The following is a 17,098-nucleotide window of genomic DNA, read 5'->3' as shown; positions in this document are numbered from 1 at the left end:
CACTCTAGTGAGACGAGAGGCACTGAGATGACCTCTCACAGCACAGACTGAGCCCTTTTGCCTTCTTACTGTCATGACCTCACACACGTTTCCCTTCAGAGCTCCTGTGATCTTGCAGAGCTTTTGCAGTCATCCTTTTTTTTACTGTCTCCTTGCAGCACCTCTTCCTACCCGCCCACACCCTGCCTCCCCCATTAGATCTACCACTCTAGTTGCATCCTCAGTGCTTGCTTTTCCTCTTCTTGTGAGCCTATTAACGGATACTGTTGGGATTTCCATTTTCTCCTCGACTAGACAAGAGTATATGTAAAACAAACCAAGAAAATAATAAGTTTAAGTACTGTCACCAGACTGGCTCTTTCCATGTTCCCATCTTATGCTACAAACTTGTGGTAAAGGGAGTGTCCCATATAGGATACATGTGTGCCCTGTGTATGTCTCCTGTAAAAGGGACCCATTCTGAGATAAGTATTCTTTTTTGTTGATCCCATAAGTTAACAGTAACAATTAAAGAGCCAATCAACTTAAAAATACATCCATTCAGAGATCTCTTTTCATAAGCTAGTTAAAAGAAATGCCACGTATTTGTTATGTGCAGATGTATCCTCACAGCATTTTTCCTGTCATTGCAGTAGACATTTGGTACATAATCTTAACTCTTTGCTTTGGATTTGCAACAACATGTACTGGGAGATGACTTAAATAGAGGCATTCTTTAAAGCCCATTAGAGCAATGAGCTCTAGCCATGAGTTGGATATGTCTCCCCAGTTACTGGGAATAGGACTGCCTAGGGATGTTACAGAGTCTACATCACAGGTTGGAAACGTGTCTGTCTACCAAGATTTAGGTATAACAAGGTACTGGCCTTGGTATGGGAAAGTGGCCTGTATCAAACCTATTCCTTCAACTAACAGAATTCTTCCTGCTTCTCTGTACAGGGATATTCAAGTTGCATACAAAGTTGTTCCCTGCCTACTTGAGCTTTCAAAAGACTCCATCAATAGGTACAGCAAGAAAATGCAAGGCAAAATGGATGCTTGAGATCCTTAGATTTATAGCTTTTATTTTTTCTTCATAGAAGCAATGGCTAAAGTGGAAGGAGAAATTATTTCAGCCTTAGTTCCACTGCAGATCTCCTATAGCTAGCCTAATCAATTTAAGCTAATTGAAAACTTTAATCTATCGTCGTGTCCTACTTCACTTCAACGAACAAAGTTAGGCTACAATTTTAAAAAATGTGAGGTGAGAGGGGATAAATTCCATTAAAAATAAATCTTTTAAATTGAAATTAAAAAAAAAAATTAAAAAAACTACTGATATAAACAGCAATGTTTTAAACTATCCATTTCCAGATCTCTTTCAGTGGTTCTGTGGAAAGAAGAAGAAACCACGGAACTGATTAGTCATCATAATTTTAAAGCTTTTTTAAAGCAATTCCAGTTTTTTATCATTGTCAATTGCATGAAAAGAAGCTCAAAAAGGTTCAATCGGTGCCTGAGATTGGAGTGAAACTTTAAAATGCATAATGACTTTTTAAGGACTGGATTTGTTGTTCTCTAAAAGAGACCGACAGAGACTCTGAAAGTGACAACTGGAGAAAAAAAAACAACACAAAAACATACTACTTTCTGTGTGAAAAGACATAAGGGAGCTTCCTTATTTTGGTCACTTCCTCTTCCCTTTTTCTCACCAACACACATACATAGGCACAGTACACACAACCCCACAGACAGCTTCTGAGCCTGTAATCCTCTGCCGAAAATCTTTCTTGCTGCTTTAATAAGCTGAATTCTCTTTGGAATGAAAGAGATTAAATAAAAATTCCAGTACAACAGAGCAGGCAAGCCTAAGGCTAGAATGAATGACCAGGGTGGGATCGTGATAAATAAATAAATAAATAAACAGAAATGCAGAAGCAGTGTCAGATCAAAACTTTCATCAAAATATAGTGGTTGCACGTCCCTATTTCCTGCCGCTCATTAAATCAATTGAGTTCTGCTTGGGCTCAGATACCAGTTTGAGACTGACCTGTGACGTCAGGGTTTAAAGGCTGACAGAAGAGGAAGTCTCATGAGTAAAAGCCCTATCACAGAAGTCTTCACTTTATTCTCTCACAAAAGAGGAAGACAGAAAAGAAACAAACACCAAAGTATTTCAGGAAAAGACACAAAAAGAAGAGAGTACTAGAATTAGATAAATGCTACAGCTGATTTAAAATTTGATTGTTTGAAAAACACTCTACTGCCTAGCACCATACAACACAGAGGAATTTAGGAATAGTTGATTCTGCTTAATCAGGATTACATGACCTTTTCAGTCTTATGTTTTATAATTCTTTAGTTCGTGACTGGGACCATTTGCTGCTTTTGCAGTGCCAGTAGGGAAGGTGCTGCAGTACTACAAATAACAATAATGAGATCATGACTCCTACTAATCTGATCTGGGCTATGAAATTTAGTCCTCCAGCACAGAATGTAACCATATAGCAGAATTTTAGACCATCCCACAACTTCACTTCACCAAAAACACACACCATTCACTCTATAATAAGCTTAAAGTCTTTCACATATGGAATAAGAAAGCTCAAGAAAAACAATTATGTCACCAGAACGGGAAAAGATTCCTGTGATAGCAGGCAATTACTCTGGTGAAAACACCTAGAGATCAAGAGAATCCATCCATTGCAGCTGCAGCACTGAGAGTGAAGTTTCGAGACACTGCTCCTACAGAAAAAAAATGATGAGCTGGCTGGAAGCTTATCACCAGCTCGACCAGAGGCCCAAGTAACTCCACGCACTGGAAAATGCTCAAAAAAAAAAAAAAAAATCCCAAGCAACAATTCTTGTCAATTTGAGAGAAAGTCTTTTCTATCTGTTAGTTTAACTCTTGGCTCGTAAGAAAGACATATTAGCGAATCAACAGATTGAAAGTGAAGCAAACAAAGAAAATACCCAGAAGACAGCCCAACCAATTAGCAAAACAGCGCGTGAAGGATAGCCTCTGTAGAGGGCTACTGGAAACTATAACAAGTGTCAGTGTGTGCAAGCAAATAGAACCAGCTAACACTAAGTCTACTTCCACGCCTCCCCTGAAAGCATGAATAAAGCCAAAGACCCATAGTCTTAAATGGGTTATAGAGTTGACTGACGAAAACTGCATTATCTGTTCATACAATTCCTTCCATGTGATGAACAATCACCTAGTGTTACTTGTGCTATATTATTCTTATCCATATATAAAAGGCTGCATAAATGGACATTCAGTTGGTGGGGGAGAAATTCAAACAATCTTTCCCCTCTGAAAGGATCCCCAGTGATCCTGCCTCTGAATCCAAATAATTCTTGAGTGGTGAGAAACACCATTTTAATCTGTAATTTAGGCCACAACAGAAAACATTAAAGGAATTCTCCTTACAATTTGTAGAAGCTTCCTTTTAATTAAAAAAATAAAATCTTGAGGAGCATATCAACATAATCATGAGTCAAGTCCTCACAAAGTCCTTGGTCTCACCTGAAATAAAAAGCAGGGCACGAAATTGTTTTATCTATGACAAACTTGCATGAAATTAATCAAAAAATGTGATTTCAAACTTTTAGTTATCTGCATGCAATCTCCATACACATCCTTCAGATGCATTTGAAACCAAGCTTAAAATTACTGATATGTATAACCAAGAGTGCTGCCCATGGAAATACCATTCTGCTTCATCAGTACTGATGAAGACTCAGTCTAACAAGCGAAGTAGTTTGGGAAGCCACAGTTCAAAAAAAAGACATAGTTTAGCTAAAAAGTTTCTGGAGGGAAAAAAGAGAAAAATATTCAGAGGAGTAAAAAAACTCCATCTCCAAAATGCAGGCTGCTAAACCTATGGAGAAAAGACCGAAGAGCTTAAACAAAGGAGGAAAGACAGCACGTGAGTCTAAGCAAGTAAAAAATACCCTACAAGAAAAGTGCTTGTGATGGATAGGATAAAAGTTGCATAAATTATACGTAAAAGTAGCATGGATTTATACGTTTCAGTTAGAAACTTTTAGGGAAAGTTTTCTAATTAAAGGGGCAGTGAGGTACTGAAATAGATTACATACTCTAGGCTTTAAATGGTTGCATCTATAACTGTAAACATCTGTTAACTTGTTTAAAAGCCAACCTAATTAAATTAACACAAATCCCTGTGTGGCATTTCATTGAGTTAGTCAAACTAAAATCATAGACTCCTTGGACTGGAAGAGATCTCAAGAGGTCACCTAGCCCATTCCCTGTCCACAGGCAGGATCAGCTTGTCTCACGTCATCCCTGACAGATGTTTATCTATCCTGTTTTTGAAAGACCACCAAGAATGGAGAGTTTATAACCTCTTTAGACAATCACTTTACTGTAAGAGTTTTGCTAATCTACACAGCACAATATTACACAGCCATAGCAAACTAGGAGCATTCACGGTCAAATACCAAAGTAATAAAAGCAATATATTAAGCAACGGTGATTGTTTTTAATCATGTGAACATATTTTTTACCGTCTCTTAACCAATTACCATGCATCAGTTGACAGATGGTAATGAACCAAGTACACATGCAACCTATCACATATGTGAAATAAAATAAATTTGCTTAAACTGAAGTTAAGCCTTTTACCTCCATTTGCCAGAGGATAAAACCATGCACACGATTAATTACTTTTCTTCACTTGATAGTTGGGTAAATCAGGGTAACTCTATTTTTCCTCTAAATTCAGAAGTTATTTACGATAGGTTGATTTACATATTGTTATTTGAGAGCAACAACATTATTCTACATAGAGTACTAGAATACTTTCCTTTTTCTGTGTCTTCATATGACTAAGTCTGTGGACTCTAATCGGGCTTTGATAAAGATACAGAAGAAATACATCCTGCCAACTACAGCAAACAACACTCTTAGTCACTTTTTTTTTCCAAAAATGTTTACCACACTTTTTACACAAAAGGAAGACACAGTCACCAGTAGCACCAAGTAACAGAGAAAAAACATGCTGGAGAAGCGAAGAATCATAGAACAGTTCAGGTTGGAAGGGATCTCGAAAGATTACCTGGTCCAACCTTTCATGGGAAAGGGAGCCTACATGAGATTATCTAGCCCTCTGCCCAATTGCATCTTGAAAATCTCCAGTGATGGAGATTCTACCACATCCCTGGGCAAATTATTCCAGTGATTGATTGTTCTCACTGTAAAAAATTCTTTTCTTATATCAAGATGAAAGCATTCATCTCCTCAAGCGTTCTTTCGAGTTTAAATCTAGCTTACTTTGCAGCTGCATTAGTGCAGCATAACACATATGCTGCTATAATGTGTTGCCTTGGCTACAGAATAATGTAAAAAGCATTTTTAACATATGTTATGTTGAACAGAGATTTTTGCCTCCCCACTCAACTGACAGCTGTGCACTTTCCTAATGCCTACACTTCCCTCTGCCTTCGCAGTACTTTCTTTTCAGATGAGAAGACAAGCATGAAAGACATTTTTCATCACGTTCAAGTGTACTGACAAAGACAACTTCAGAGACAACCTTGGAAACTTGCATTGTCCTAGAAAGTCAGTATCCCTTTGAATGATGCTAAGGTGTCTCACAAAGTCTTTCTTTTGCCTCCCCTAAAATCGGGCTTGTGATCTTTTTTGCTTCTTTGCACTAGACAAAAAAAATACCTGAAAGGTTTTTTACTTCTTAAAAACTAATGATCAATAGTGACAAGTCCCTTTATCTTTTGTTTGATGGAAAGATACCTAACACATGTTACATTTGTTCATGGTGAACTTTTACGACTCCAACAAATGAGTAAAGAACTGGGCTTACTTTCCTCTAAAAGACTAAGAGTTATAAAATTGACATGTTATAAATCCTTTCATTCTTTCAGGTCTTTTAACATTGAACTTTCACCAGTGTATCAATTCTAAGAATTAAGTAAGATAGTAAATCTATGGCGCAAAAGAGTAGTGTGAAAAAGTTATTAGAATATTTCATGCTTTTTGAAATACCTATTAAACAATGTTAAAGAGGTCACCTGAATATTAAAATGCATTTCTCGAAATATAATATATAATCTTCTAATTTTAAAATTGGTAAAGGTACATTAAAACAGAGAAACACTGGTCTATGTTGTAGATATCTTAACATTCAATTGAGACCACACGTTTTGAGCAGCAGGATAGAAAGTCTGGCTTCTTACAGAAACATGTTAGGCAATTGCACTGTGTGTTCATTAGTGCTAACAGTAACTTCCAAATTCATTAAATTAAAAAAAAAAAAAAATTAACCTGGACAGAGGAAAGAAATCCAAATTACTGTTGGGACTAAGGATAAGGCAATAATTGTTCTGTGAAATAAAAAAGATACTACTGTGCGCCTATGAGTTGCCACCAACAAGCATTTAACTACATGTGAGCAAGAAGATGTGCTGGCCTTTGCAAACCAAGCAGGAGACTATGTAAACTTGACAGTCTGCAAAGCAGGACACAAACCCATAGGAAACCAGGCTGTGGAACTTCCACCGCTCTTTGACTGGTTAGGGGTTGCAGTCTTGTCTCATTTAAAATGAGTGAGAACTTTCCTTACTATGATTTCTGACAAATCTTTTTTTTGTGAAATTTGCTTACTTTTTAGTGTGTTGGAACGGCATCACCACTTCATACAAAGTTTAAAAAAACATACATTCAAAGTTTAAAAAAAAAACTGGACAGACTTGTCCTGACTTTCATAAAGAGATCACATATAATACAGAAAACTATTCTCAAATGCAAACATATCCCATGTTGACTGGAATCCCTTTCATTTTCAAAGGGCACCAATGCGTTAGAAGTTTGTGAAAAACACTAACAAGGACAATTGATCATGTAAGGACAATATGAAAATTTCTGTTTCATTGTTCTGTTTTTAATGTTTTAGGGAAAAATATGTTTGAAATTAATAGCCTATATCTGGAAGATGTTCCCACCAAAAATCCCAGTGCTTTTCTAATAAATCTATAATCTGGAGTGGGGGAAGAAAGGATAAAATCAATGATACAATTACATCTACAATTGCAAGTTATCCACAGAAAACTCACCACTGGCTATTTAAAGTTGTGCTGATTCTTTAAGGCAGTTTGTTTTCATTTTTTCTTCTTGCAGAAAGGAAAACTTAATAAGTCATGCTATTTTTTTTAGTTCTTTAACATTGATGCTATGACAGTGAATGACTCCCCACACTCAGCTGACAATTTCTTTCTTAAATTATTTTTAATATTTATCAGACTGATTAAATATGCAACCCTTATAAAGTTGATTCAGAAGAAGTTAATTGTCAGCCTAAAATGCAATTGGCAGAAGTCAAACAATCTCATAGGTTATTTGTTCCTCTCTTGTAGATACACTTCAAAAGAATAAGTGAGGTTAACACTGGTATACATTAGCCACGAGATTTTGACAACTTGGAGTCACTGGTATGTTTCTCTGTAAACTGAAGTTGAAGCTGCCAGTCCTGATGAGGATAAGCCTTAGAAGTGCTGGATAACCTTCATTGTAGATTACCTGACACTAGCTATATGCCTAAGGACAATCTTTTTCCTTGCTTTAAAAAATCAACTAACATAAAAAAAAAAAAAAAAAAACCAACCACAACCACAACCACCTCCTTTTGCAGCTGCTTTGCATTCAGGTTTTTTCCTTGATTTCAGTGTTTAGCAGACAACAGCACCACAACACTCTTCAAGGATGTCATCTCCATAACTCATTTTAAGGAAAACAATATAAAAGTAAGTGCCTTCTTACAAAAGAGGAACACTTTAAAAGCATATTGATTTAAAAAAAAAAAAAAAGTTATTTAAATCAATGGTGGCAACAAAGACATTCCTTACCCAGAATTAGAAGTCTTTGGAGAAGATTTTGCCATTTTTATCATCCTTTGGATTATAATAGGGTCCTTTCCAGAGTTGGGGGGGTTATTTTCTTCATCTGTTAAATAATTTGAATCTAACAGCAATGAACTAATGACTTGGCAGAAAAAAAAAAGTGAACTTCTATTAGGTTCATGAATTGGATGCAAAATACAAAGTTTGGCTTGGTTGTTCAGAACTGAAGTGGATTTGAAATTATTGAGCTCATCAGCATTAATGAGCTGTGCATTTGTAGTGTGCATGAGGTGACACATGGGTAAGACTAATGTGGTGAAATTTTAAGCTGTAGATAAGTGCTCCCAAGACACTCATCATCTGAGCATCTGGATACACATCTCATACTCAACTGAAAATCTGTTTTAGAAAATCTCTGTCACTGAAGTGCACATTCATAATTTGCTGTGATGACTGGAAATTATCAGAATGCATCTAATCAATAAACCCTAGAAATCCAGAAGCCGGATGTTTCAGCAGACAATCAGCAGGGGGAACTACCAGGTAGAAGAGCAAGGGACTGCGCAAAGCAAAGGAGGCTAAGAAACAGGACCAGCTTAGACTCACATAGATGGGAGACATACTTTCAGACTTATGACCTGACAAGCAGGCAACATACATCTTTTAATTGTCACCAGCTAGTTTTAACACAGAAACACATTTCTGGATTCTTATTCCAGACAAGCTCTAAGCCATATACCCCTTGTATTCCTATAATGTATTTTATGAATATATCCCATGCATGTTAGGTTAGTGCTCTTTATGTTAAAGATGATTTTTTCTGAAGATTACATTTTTCCCCTTCTGTCACAAGGAAATGTGATAGCTTATTAGTAATTCATTTTAACAGTCTTAAGCAATTTAAACATCCTGTTTTATGGTTGTTTAAGATCAGCAAAAGAACTACAACACTTTATAACAGGAGGTATACATTAAACTGGGATGTTTTTGCAGGTCAGTGATCACCACAGGCCTGGCCATTTCTTTATCAGCATCTGAAGGACACAATCCCTGCTCCTCAGCCCAAAGAAGATGAAGCAAGCAAAGAGCTCTTGTCCAGCATTGCACACATTACTTACTAAGAGTCATCTCTGGGACTATCACAATCCTGTTCCCCCATCGCCTGCTACGATCATTTGTAAGACACTTCTAACAGGAAAGATCACTTCTCCTCTGCTGGCCATGTTGAAAAGAACATAAATTAGGACATTAATTTGATGGCTGCAAACTTGCTACCAAAAAAACCCTACACTGAGATTGCACAGGCCTCGGAGAAGAACCTCAATGATTTATTGACTGGGCTACACTTTGGTGGGAGTTAACATCAACTCACTCCAAGTCTGAACCTGATTCTCCTCACTGCTGGCTGATGTTGACCAGAGATCCAGGCCCTCTGCCTTTTATCTTCACTCTCATAATAAGGACATTCCAGAACATTAAATCAAGCTGTGGATTTTGAAGAGCCACTAATTTGACAGGTCCTGATTTGAACATAACCTGCTGTTGTCATCTTATATTTTTTTTTTTTTACACAATCTGTATCAACAAGCCATAAAACTATTTTTCCATAGAACTACTAATTTAGTACTAATTAAAATACTGAAGGTTTCACTTTTAGACATATCTGACTGAAAAAAAGTGCCCAAAAATTCTAGAAAAATTAAAACATTCTTCCCCTTGTTTTATTTAAATATTTGTAACAGACATAAAGGCTTCCTGGTTTTCCTCAGTGGAACAAAACAAAGCACGCATGCCATCTGAAGAGTTATTCATTCCTATGAGTTATTAAGTTATTATTAGGATAGGCTATTCATTAACTGCTCATTTGTGTGCGGACAATCAGTGTTATATACCCAAATTACATGCATTCCCAGTTTTTCCAGTTCACATAGAGTTCCAAGCCACCACTTCATTCACAGTCATCTGTTATTCCCTTTCCATATGACAGTGCACAAGGCAGGGGTTGAAGTAAAATTAGCCTAAAAGCAACTGTTTTGATGAGCATTAGGTGGAACATTTGAACTTTCAAACAGGCTAGCTATTACTTCAGTCAATAGGTCACAGTTCTAATGCAGACTATTTATGTGAGCTATCTCCAGAAGAATGAAGAGTTCTTAATTATAAAAAAGTTTTATGTTGCTTCACAAAGCATTTCCTTATTTTCCATGATGTCCTTGAGCTCCCTTTGCTATCAACAGCATTTCAGACTAGTGAAACAGAAAAGAAATTTAGGAGCTGTAACATCAGGTTCATAACATTAACTTAGCACTCTTCTCTCCCCATTTCCCCGAAGGCTTAGAAACAAAACAAAATTAAATTATCTGGACCTGAAAGGCATGAATGGTCATCAGAGTATTTTAAAAGAGTATTCTGGGAAACATTTGTAAAATACATGGGAAAACAATTGCCTTACTCAATATTTTATTTTTTTTAAAAGAAAAACTATAATATGAAGATAAAAAAACATTAAAAAAGCCTTCTCTTCCCCCCTTAAGCTGCTTCACTTTTCCTCTCTGAGACATTTGGATCTGGTGAAGCACATTCTGGTTGACAGACAAGAAAGAAATACATATGCTTTTGGTTGTAAGAGTAAGACATATTGGCAAAGATTTTGTTGTCCTGCTACATTCACAAAATACAACAAAAGATACAAAAATGCAAATCCTTAAGCAAAGAAATAAATGTTGATCTTCATATTTACTTAAACACATACCAGGTCAGGACCAAGGACCCTATAATTAACAAGGAGGAACTGCAGATGTTCGAGAAAAACACAGAGGAGGAAGAAAACACATCACACTCTACCAGAACTGTCTTCCAGCCTCACGTGCTTTCTGGCACAAAAGCTTCCTGAGACAGTAGTGGTTTCCTTGAATTTAATTGCCAGGAAGGATTTTCTTCCATGAATTTCCCTGATCAAATTTGTGACATAAAATGATATCTACAATGCCACATGATGAGGAGTTCTGCAGAGTTATCGCACATTCAGTGAGGCATTACCTCACCTGTCAAGTTCATTCAATGCTTCCTGGCTCCTCTAGTGAGTAAGACTCTGAACAGTTGTTCCCAGTTCACCTTCCACATAGTGCTTACATCTGTATGGCTGTCTGTCTTCTCTCTCCAGGCTGAAGATCTGTAGTCTTGGGCCATCAACAGAATCACAGAACAGTTTGGGTTGGAAGGGACCTGAAATATCACCTAATTTCAACCCCCCTGCCATGGGCAGGGACACCTGCCAGTACATCACGTTGCTCAAAGCCTCATCCAACCTGGCCTTGAACACCTCCAGGGATCCACAACTTCTCTGGGCAATCTGTTCCAGTGTTTCATCACCATCAGAGGGAAGAATCTTCCTCTTTCAGTTTAAAGCCATTGTCCTTGGCTTATCCTTCCACGCCCTTGTAAAAAGTCCCTCTCCAGCTTTCTTGTAGGCCCCCTTTAAGTACTGGAAGGCTGCTAGAAGGTCTCCCCAGAGCCTTCTCTTCTCCAGGCTGAACATCCCCAACTCTCTCAGTCTGTCTTTGTAGGAGAGGTGCTCCAGCCCTTGGATCATCTTCATGACCCTCTTTTGGACTCATTCCAACAGGTCCATGTCCTTCTTATGTTGGGAATCCCAGAGCTGAATGCAGTACAGTGGGGTCCTTGTTTACCTGTTTCTTTTCCAGTAATGAGAGATCTTTTTGAACTAGACAAGCCAGAAAACAAACAAACAAACAAACAAAAAATCATAGGTAGAAGAAACACTGATTTATATAACATTTTGTACTCTGATTCCTAATTCTTCTAGCATTGTTTGCTTTTCCCCCTGACCTCCCTGAGAAGCAATGAACTAACGCTTTTGTAGAGTATTTCTGGCCCAAGATTCTGTTCCCACAGACCAGTACAGATTGGCCTAGAGGCTAACACAGACCACTCAGGATTTAGATTGTTTCTCCCTCCACATTGTTTTAAATTTGACTGAATCGAATTCTTTGGTATCAGCAGATGCTTCTGTGACTTTCTTCACTCTGCCTTTACTATTCTAAATTATTTGGTGTCATCGGCAATTTTTGACACTTCACTATTACTCAAACCAGTTACTAAGATGTTGAGCACTGCACACCCCAGCACAGACTTTTGTAAGGTTCCACTCAATGCTCTGACTTTTCATAGCTTCCTAGCTTTTACCCTTGTAAAGGCATTATCTATTATATTGCAGAAACTTAGATTCTTTGATTTTCAGGCATGTAGCTTGTCAACTGCATTACGAAAACTAGCCGTAATACGTCAGCCAAGTCTCCTTTGTCCATAACTTATGCTATAAATTCTTTAAAGGAGTCCAAGCATTTGAAAGTTCTGTTTACAAATACCACATTTGCCTCTTACTAGTAGCCTGCTCGCAGAGATGACTTCCAGCCACATAAATCATATCCAGACCTTTATTTGCACAGAATTCAATGGTCTTTGAATTCAGCATTTTGCTCAGAGCTGTAAGAAAACAGCAGTTTCATTGGCATGAATCTAGTCAAAGTGACAAGACATTGGCAGCTGGCCATATAGGCTATTATTTTGACTGAATGAGAAGATCTTATGCTGCAGTCTTCTTCATTTTTTCTTTCCAGTCTCATATCAATACAAAGATACAAAAAGTCATTCACAGCCTTGGTTGCTGCTGTCGGGTTATTGTAAACAAATAGGCTCAATACAATGTAAAATGAGGGTGTGATGGATGCAGTGACAAACAAAAGACAAGGCACCACTGACAGAATTTTTTGAGAAAGAAGAATAAATGGAAACCGGTTTTACTTGGATTCCTTGATGACAAAGACATTTAAATACAGTCATCAGGATCCTAACGAAATTATAGTTTGGAAGCAAAACCTCAACCAAAATAAAAGCCGAATACAAGCAAAGTGGGAATCAGAGACTGAAAAATCATTATGCAAAATATAGGAATCTCCATCATTGTGTGACTGAAAGCCTGAATAGTCCTGAATAAGTTATTCATCCCATATGCAATATGTATTATTTTGTAGCTCTGTTTTATTTAAAAGGTCTGAACTGGAATTTCTTCTGTAAAAAGTGTTAGGAAAAGATTATTCATACATAAATAAAAAGAACACACTTCTGAAAAAGTAGTCACAGTTCTAGATAAGTCTCCAGAAAGAAGCCTGAAGTGGCTTTAGGTCCCAGAATGCTGTGTTTGCATCTCTACTAAGAGAGCATCACACTTGTTTTCTGCACCAGTCAAAGCATGAAATGTAAAGTTGGCTGACCTACTTTTGAGAAGTTACTCATACTGGGGTGTGTTCGTTCATAGCCTTCTTTTTTCCTAATAAAACCCAGTTAAATACATTAAATAAAAATCACTGGTATGATAATTAACCTCTGTTTCCTCAGCAGACTTCTGCTCCCTGCGTGCTGCAGTGGAGAAGCAGAGCGCTAGAATATGCCATCTTGATCTGTGCAAAAGCCCCCAAATTAATAATCTTTTGTATTAACTTCTCCAGTTATTAAAAAAAAAAAAAAGCCAACAAACAAACAAAACTATTTTAATAACATAATTGCTGTGATTGCTGTGATATGTTGTTCTTCCCAGAAAAATGTACACGCTGTTTTTCATTTATTTTGTTATTGACTGCTACTTTTTATGGTCTTTATGTTGTTTCTCACTTTATTCTAGCATTGCAAGGACTGGGCTGGACCTTCTTCTGATTTTTTCAGAGGTGACACTGAGAAGGATGAGTTAATTCTACTCCAATAGAGAAATTTCTGAGTAGGTTTGCAAATGAGCCATTTTCTTTCCTGCCTCTAAATCTCAGTGAATCCCAGAAGATGAAGAGACATGACCAAGAACTGGACATAGGTGCAGAGAGCATCCTAGAAGTGATGCTGTCTTCTCTCAAAGGTTCAGAATAATGTTATTTAAGAGACCAAGGCTGTTTGGTTTCCCCATAGATACTGAAATGCTTTCCCTGTATGCAATATTACTCTGTGAACAAGATACAAGGCTATAATATTTAGCTTCGACTTTATAAAATCAATTACACGGCCTCCTGGATTTCTCATACTTTGAGCAAGTACTCTAAAATATTACAAACTGTGACCCCTCTGAGTTCAGTAATGTAAAGTCTAACTCTTTGAGTACCCTCAAAATACAACACAGAGTCCCAGGTGAGGTATGAGAGGACCTCAGACATAGAATCATAGAATCATAGAATGGTTAGGGCTGGAAGGGACCTTCAAAGGTCATCTAGTCCAACCCCCCTGCAACAAACAGGGATATCTCCAACTAGATCAGGTTGCTCAGGGCCTCGTCCAACCTGGCCTTGAACGTCTCCAGGGATGGAGCATCCACCACCTCTCTGGGCAACCTGTTCCAGTGTTCTACAACTCTCATGGTAAAAAATTTTTTCCTAATATCCAACCTGAATCTACCTCCCTCTATTTTAAAACCATTACCACTTGTCCTATCACAACAGGCCCTCCTGAACAGCCTCTCCCCATCTTTCTTGTAGGCCCCCTTGAGGTACTGGAAGACCGCTATAAGATCACCCCGGAGCCTCCTCTTCTCCAGGCTGAACAGCCCCAACTCTTTCAGCCTGTCCTCATAGGAAAGGTGCTCCAGCCCTCTTATCATCTTCGTGGCCCTCCTCTGGACCCTCTCCAACTGGTCCATGTCCTTCTTATGTTGGGGACTCCAGAACTGGACGCAATACTCCAAGTGAGGTCTCACGAGGGCAGAGTAGAGGGGGAGAATCACCTCCCTCAACCTGCTGGCCACGCTCCTCTTGATGCAGCCCAGGACGCGGTTGGCCTTCTGGGCCGCAAGAGCACATTGCCGGCTCATATTGAGCTTCTCGTCCACCAGTACTCCCAAGTCCTTCTCCTCAGGGCTGCTCACGATCCATTCTCCGCCCAGTCTGTATTTGTGCCTGGGATTGCCATGACCCAGATGTAGGACCTTGCACTTGGCCTGGTTAAACTTCATGAGGTTGGTACGGGCCCACCTCTCCAGCCTGTCGAGGTCCCTCTGGATGGCATCCCTCCCTTCCAGCGTGTCGACGGCACCACACAGCTTGGTGTCATCGACGAACTTGCTGAGGGTGCACTCCATGCCACTGTCCACGTCACCGACAAAGATGTTGAAGAGGGCCGGGCCCAACACGGACCCCTGAGGGACGCTACTCGTGACCGGTCTCCACATGGACATCGAGCCGTTGACCACTACTCTCTGAGTACGGCCATTGAGCCAATTCCTTATCCACCGAGTGGTCCATCCATCAAACCCATGCCTCTCTAGTTTAGAGAGAAGAATGTTGTGCGGGACAGTGTCAAAAGCTTTGCACAAGTCCAGGTAGATGACATCCGTTGGTCGACCCTTGTCCACCGATGTTGTCACCCCATCATAAAAGGCCACCAAGTTGGTCAGGCACGATCTGCCTTTGGTGAAGCCACATCGTCTGTTATGGTCTGTCATGATAATGTATCCATGAGTAAGCAGTTTGTGACTTTCAGTTTACACTGGTTATCACCTCTCCACTCTTGCCAAGTTGTTTTTTTTTTCACCAACCCAATGTGGTGATGGTACCTCTACTGTCTGGAGCCTTTCTGCTTTGACACATCACTCATTATCACACAATTTGTCTCTACAGCACTGATCTTCTTCAGCCCAAATCACTAGTTGCTTCTATTTCCTTCAGGTTTCTAAAGCACTGCAATCTGCTTCTTTGTTTGTATCGCACAGAGAGAAGAAATCCTAAAAGCATTCCTGGAACGGCTCCTTCAATTCCCCTCAACGTTTGTTTGTGCATCTTTTTAAACAGAAAAAGCTCAAAAGATTCAAATTTCAAATTTGAAAATTCAAATAACTTTGATTCCCAATGGTTGACTTCTACCCAAAATGGAAAATATTGCCCAGTTTTAAGCTAGACTCTGGACATTCTCAGCTCTCTGAGATGACAGCAGCAAGGGATGTTATTCAGTTCTCTCAGTCATACTAAATCCCCAAGTCATCTATTCTAACTGCAACACCTTTGTTGTTAATGGACAGCAAAGACGACTGTTGTAAGCTAACAGGAAAGGTGGCTCTCAGAGACCAGATCAGATCTGACTGCCATACTCTGCTATTAGATCTGGCAAGGGCGTGATGTTAATAAGGGACTCTTTTCTGTCCCACCACAGTCCCACCGTCCTGAAGTCTCCTCTTTCTTTCAGCTTCTGTACACCTGCTGTGGTTTAACCCCAACTGGCAACTAAGAACCGCACAGCCACTTGCTCACTCCCCCACGATGGGATAAGGGAGAAGAGAATTGGAAAGATAAAAGTGAGAAAACTCATGGATTGAGATAAAAACACTTTAATAGGTAAAGCAAAAACGGCACATGCAAGCAAAGAAAACAACGAATTCATTCATCACTTTCAGCAGGCAGGCATTCGTCCATCTCCAGGAAAGCAGGACTCTATCACACATAATGATTACTTGGGAAGACAAATGCCATCACTCCAAATGTGTCCTCCTTCCTTCTTTTTCCCCCAGTTTTACAAGCTGAGCGTGACATCATATGGCATGGAACACCCCTTTGGTCAGTTGGGGTCAGCCGTCCCAGCTGTGTCCTCTCCCAGCTTCTTGTGCTCCCCCAGCCTACTCACTGGTGGAGTGAGAAGCAGAAAAGGCCTTGACCCTGTGTAAGCCCTGCTCAGAGATAAAAACATCCCTGTCTTATCAACACTGTTTTCAGCACAAATTCAAAACATAACCTCATACTATCTACTATGAAGAAAATTATTCTATCCCAGCCAAAACCAGCACAATAGCATAACCCCTATTCATCATCCCCTCATGGCATCCCAGATCCCCTTTCCCACATTGCCACCTTTGACTTTTACTTGCCTTAAGAATTTTTGAGCTGATTCTACTCTCCTTGATTACAGATTTTGGATGTTGGTAGTTCAAGCCTCTAGAAGTTACCTTCACCCCCATTCCCATCCTGTTTACTTCTGCTTCCCTGCACATGCAGGCCCTGTATAGGTTATGAGAGCTCTAACAAGGTCAAAACTCAATATAATATCATTGAAAGGAGTGATATTAACTTTTCTGTTCTTTCTACCTTCTTCCTTTATTTTCAGTCCAACTTAGGTATCATTAGTTATACATGAACTGCTTGCTATATGAAGCAGAAATTAAACATCTGGCAGTAGGTCTACTGCACTATTTTTA

This window comes from Tauraco erythrolophus, chromosome 2 (genome assembly GCF_009769465.1).
Source record: "Tauraco erythrolophus isolate bTauEry1 chromosome 2, bTauEry1.pri, whole genome shotgun sequence".
NCBI classification, from domain to species: domain Eukaryota; kingdom Metazoa; phylum Chordata; class Aves; order Musophagiformes; family Musophagidae; genus Tauraco; species Tauraco erythrolophus.
Note: the sequence above shows the minus strand (reverse complement) of the source record.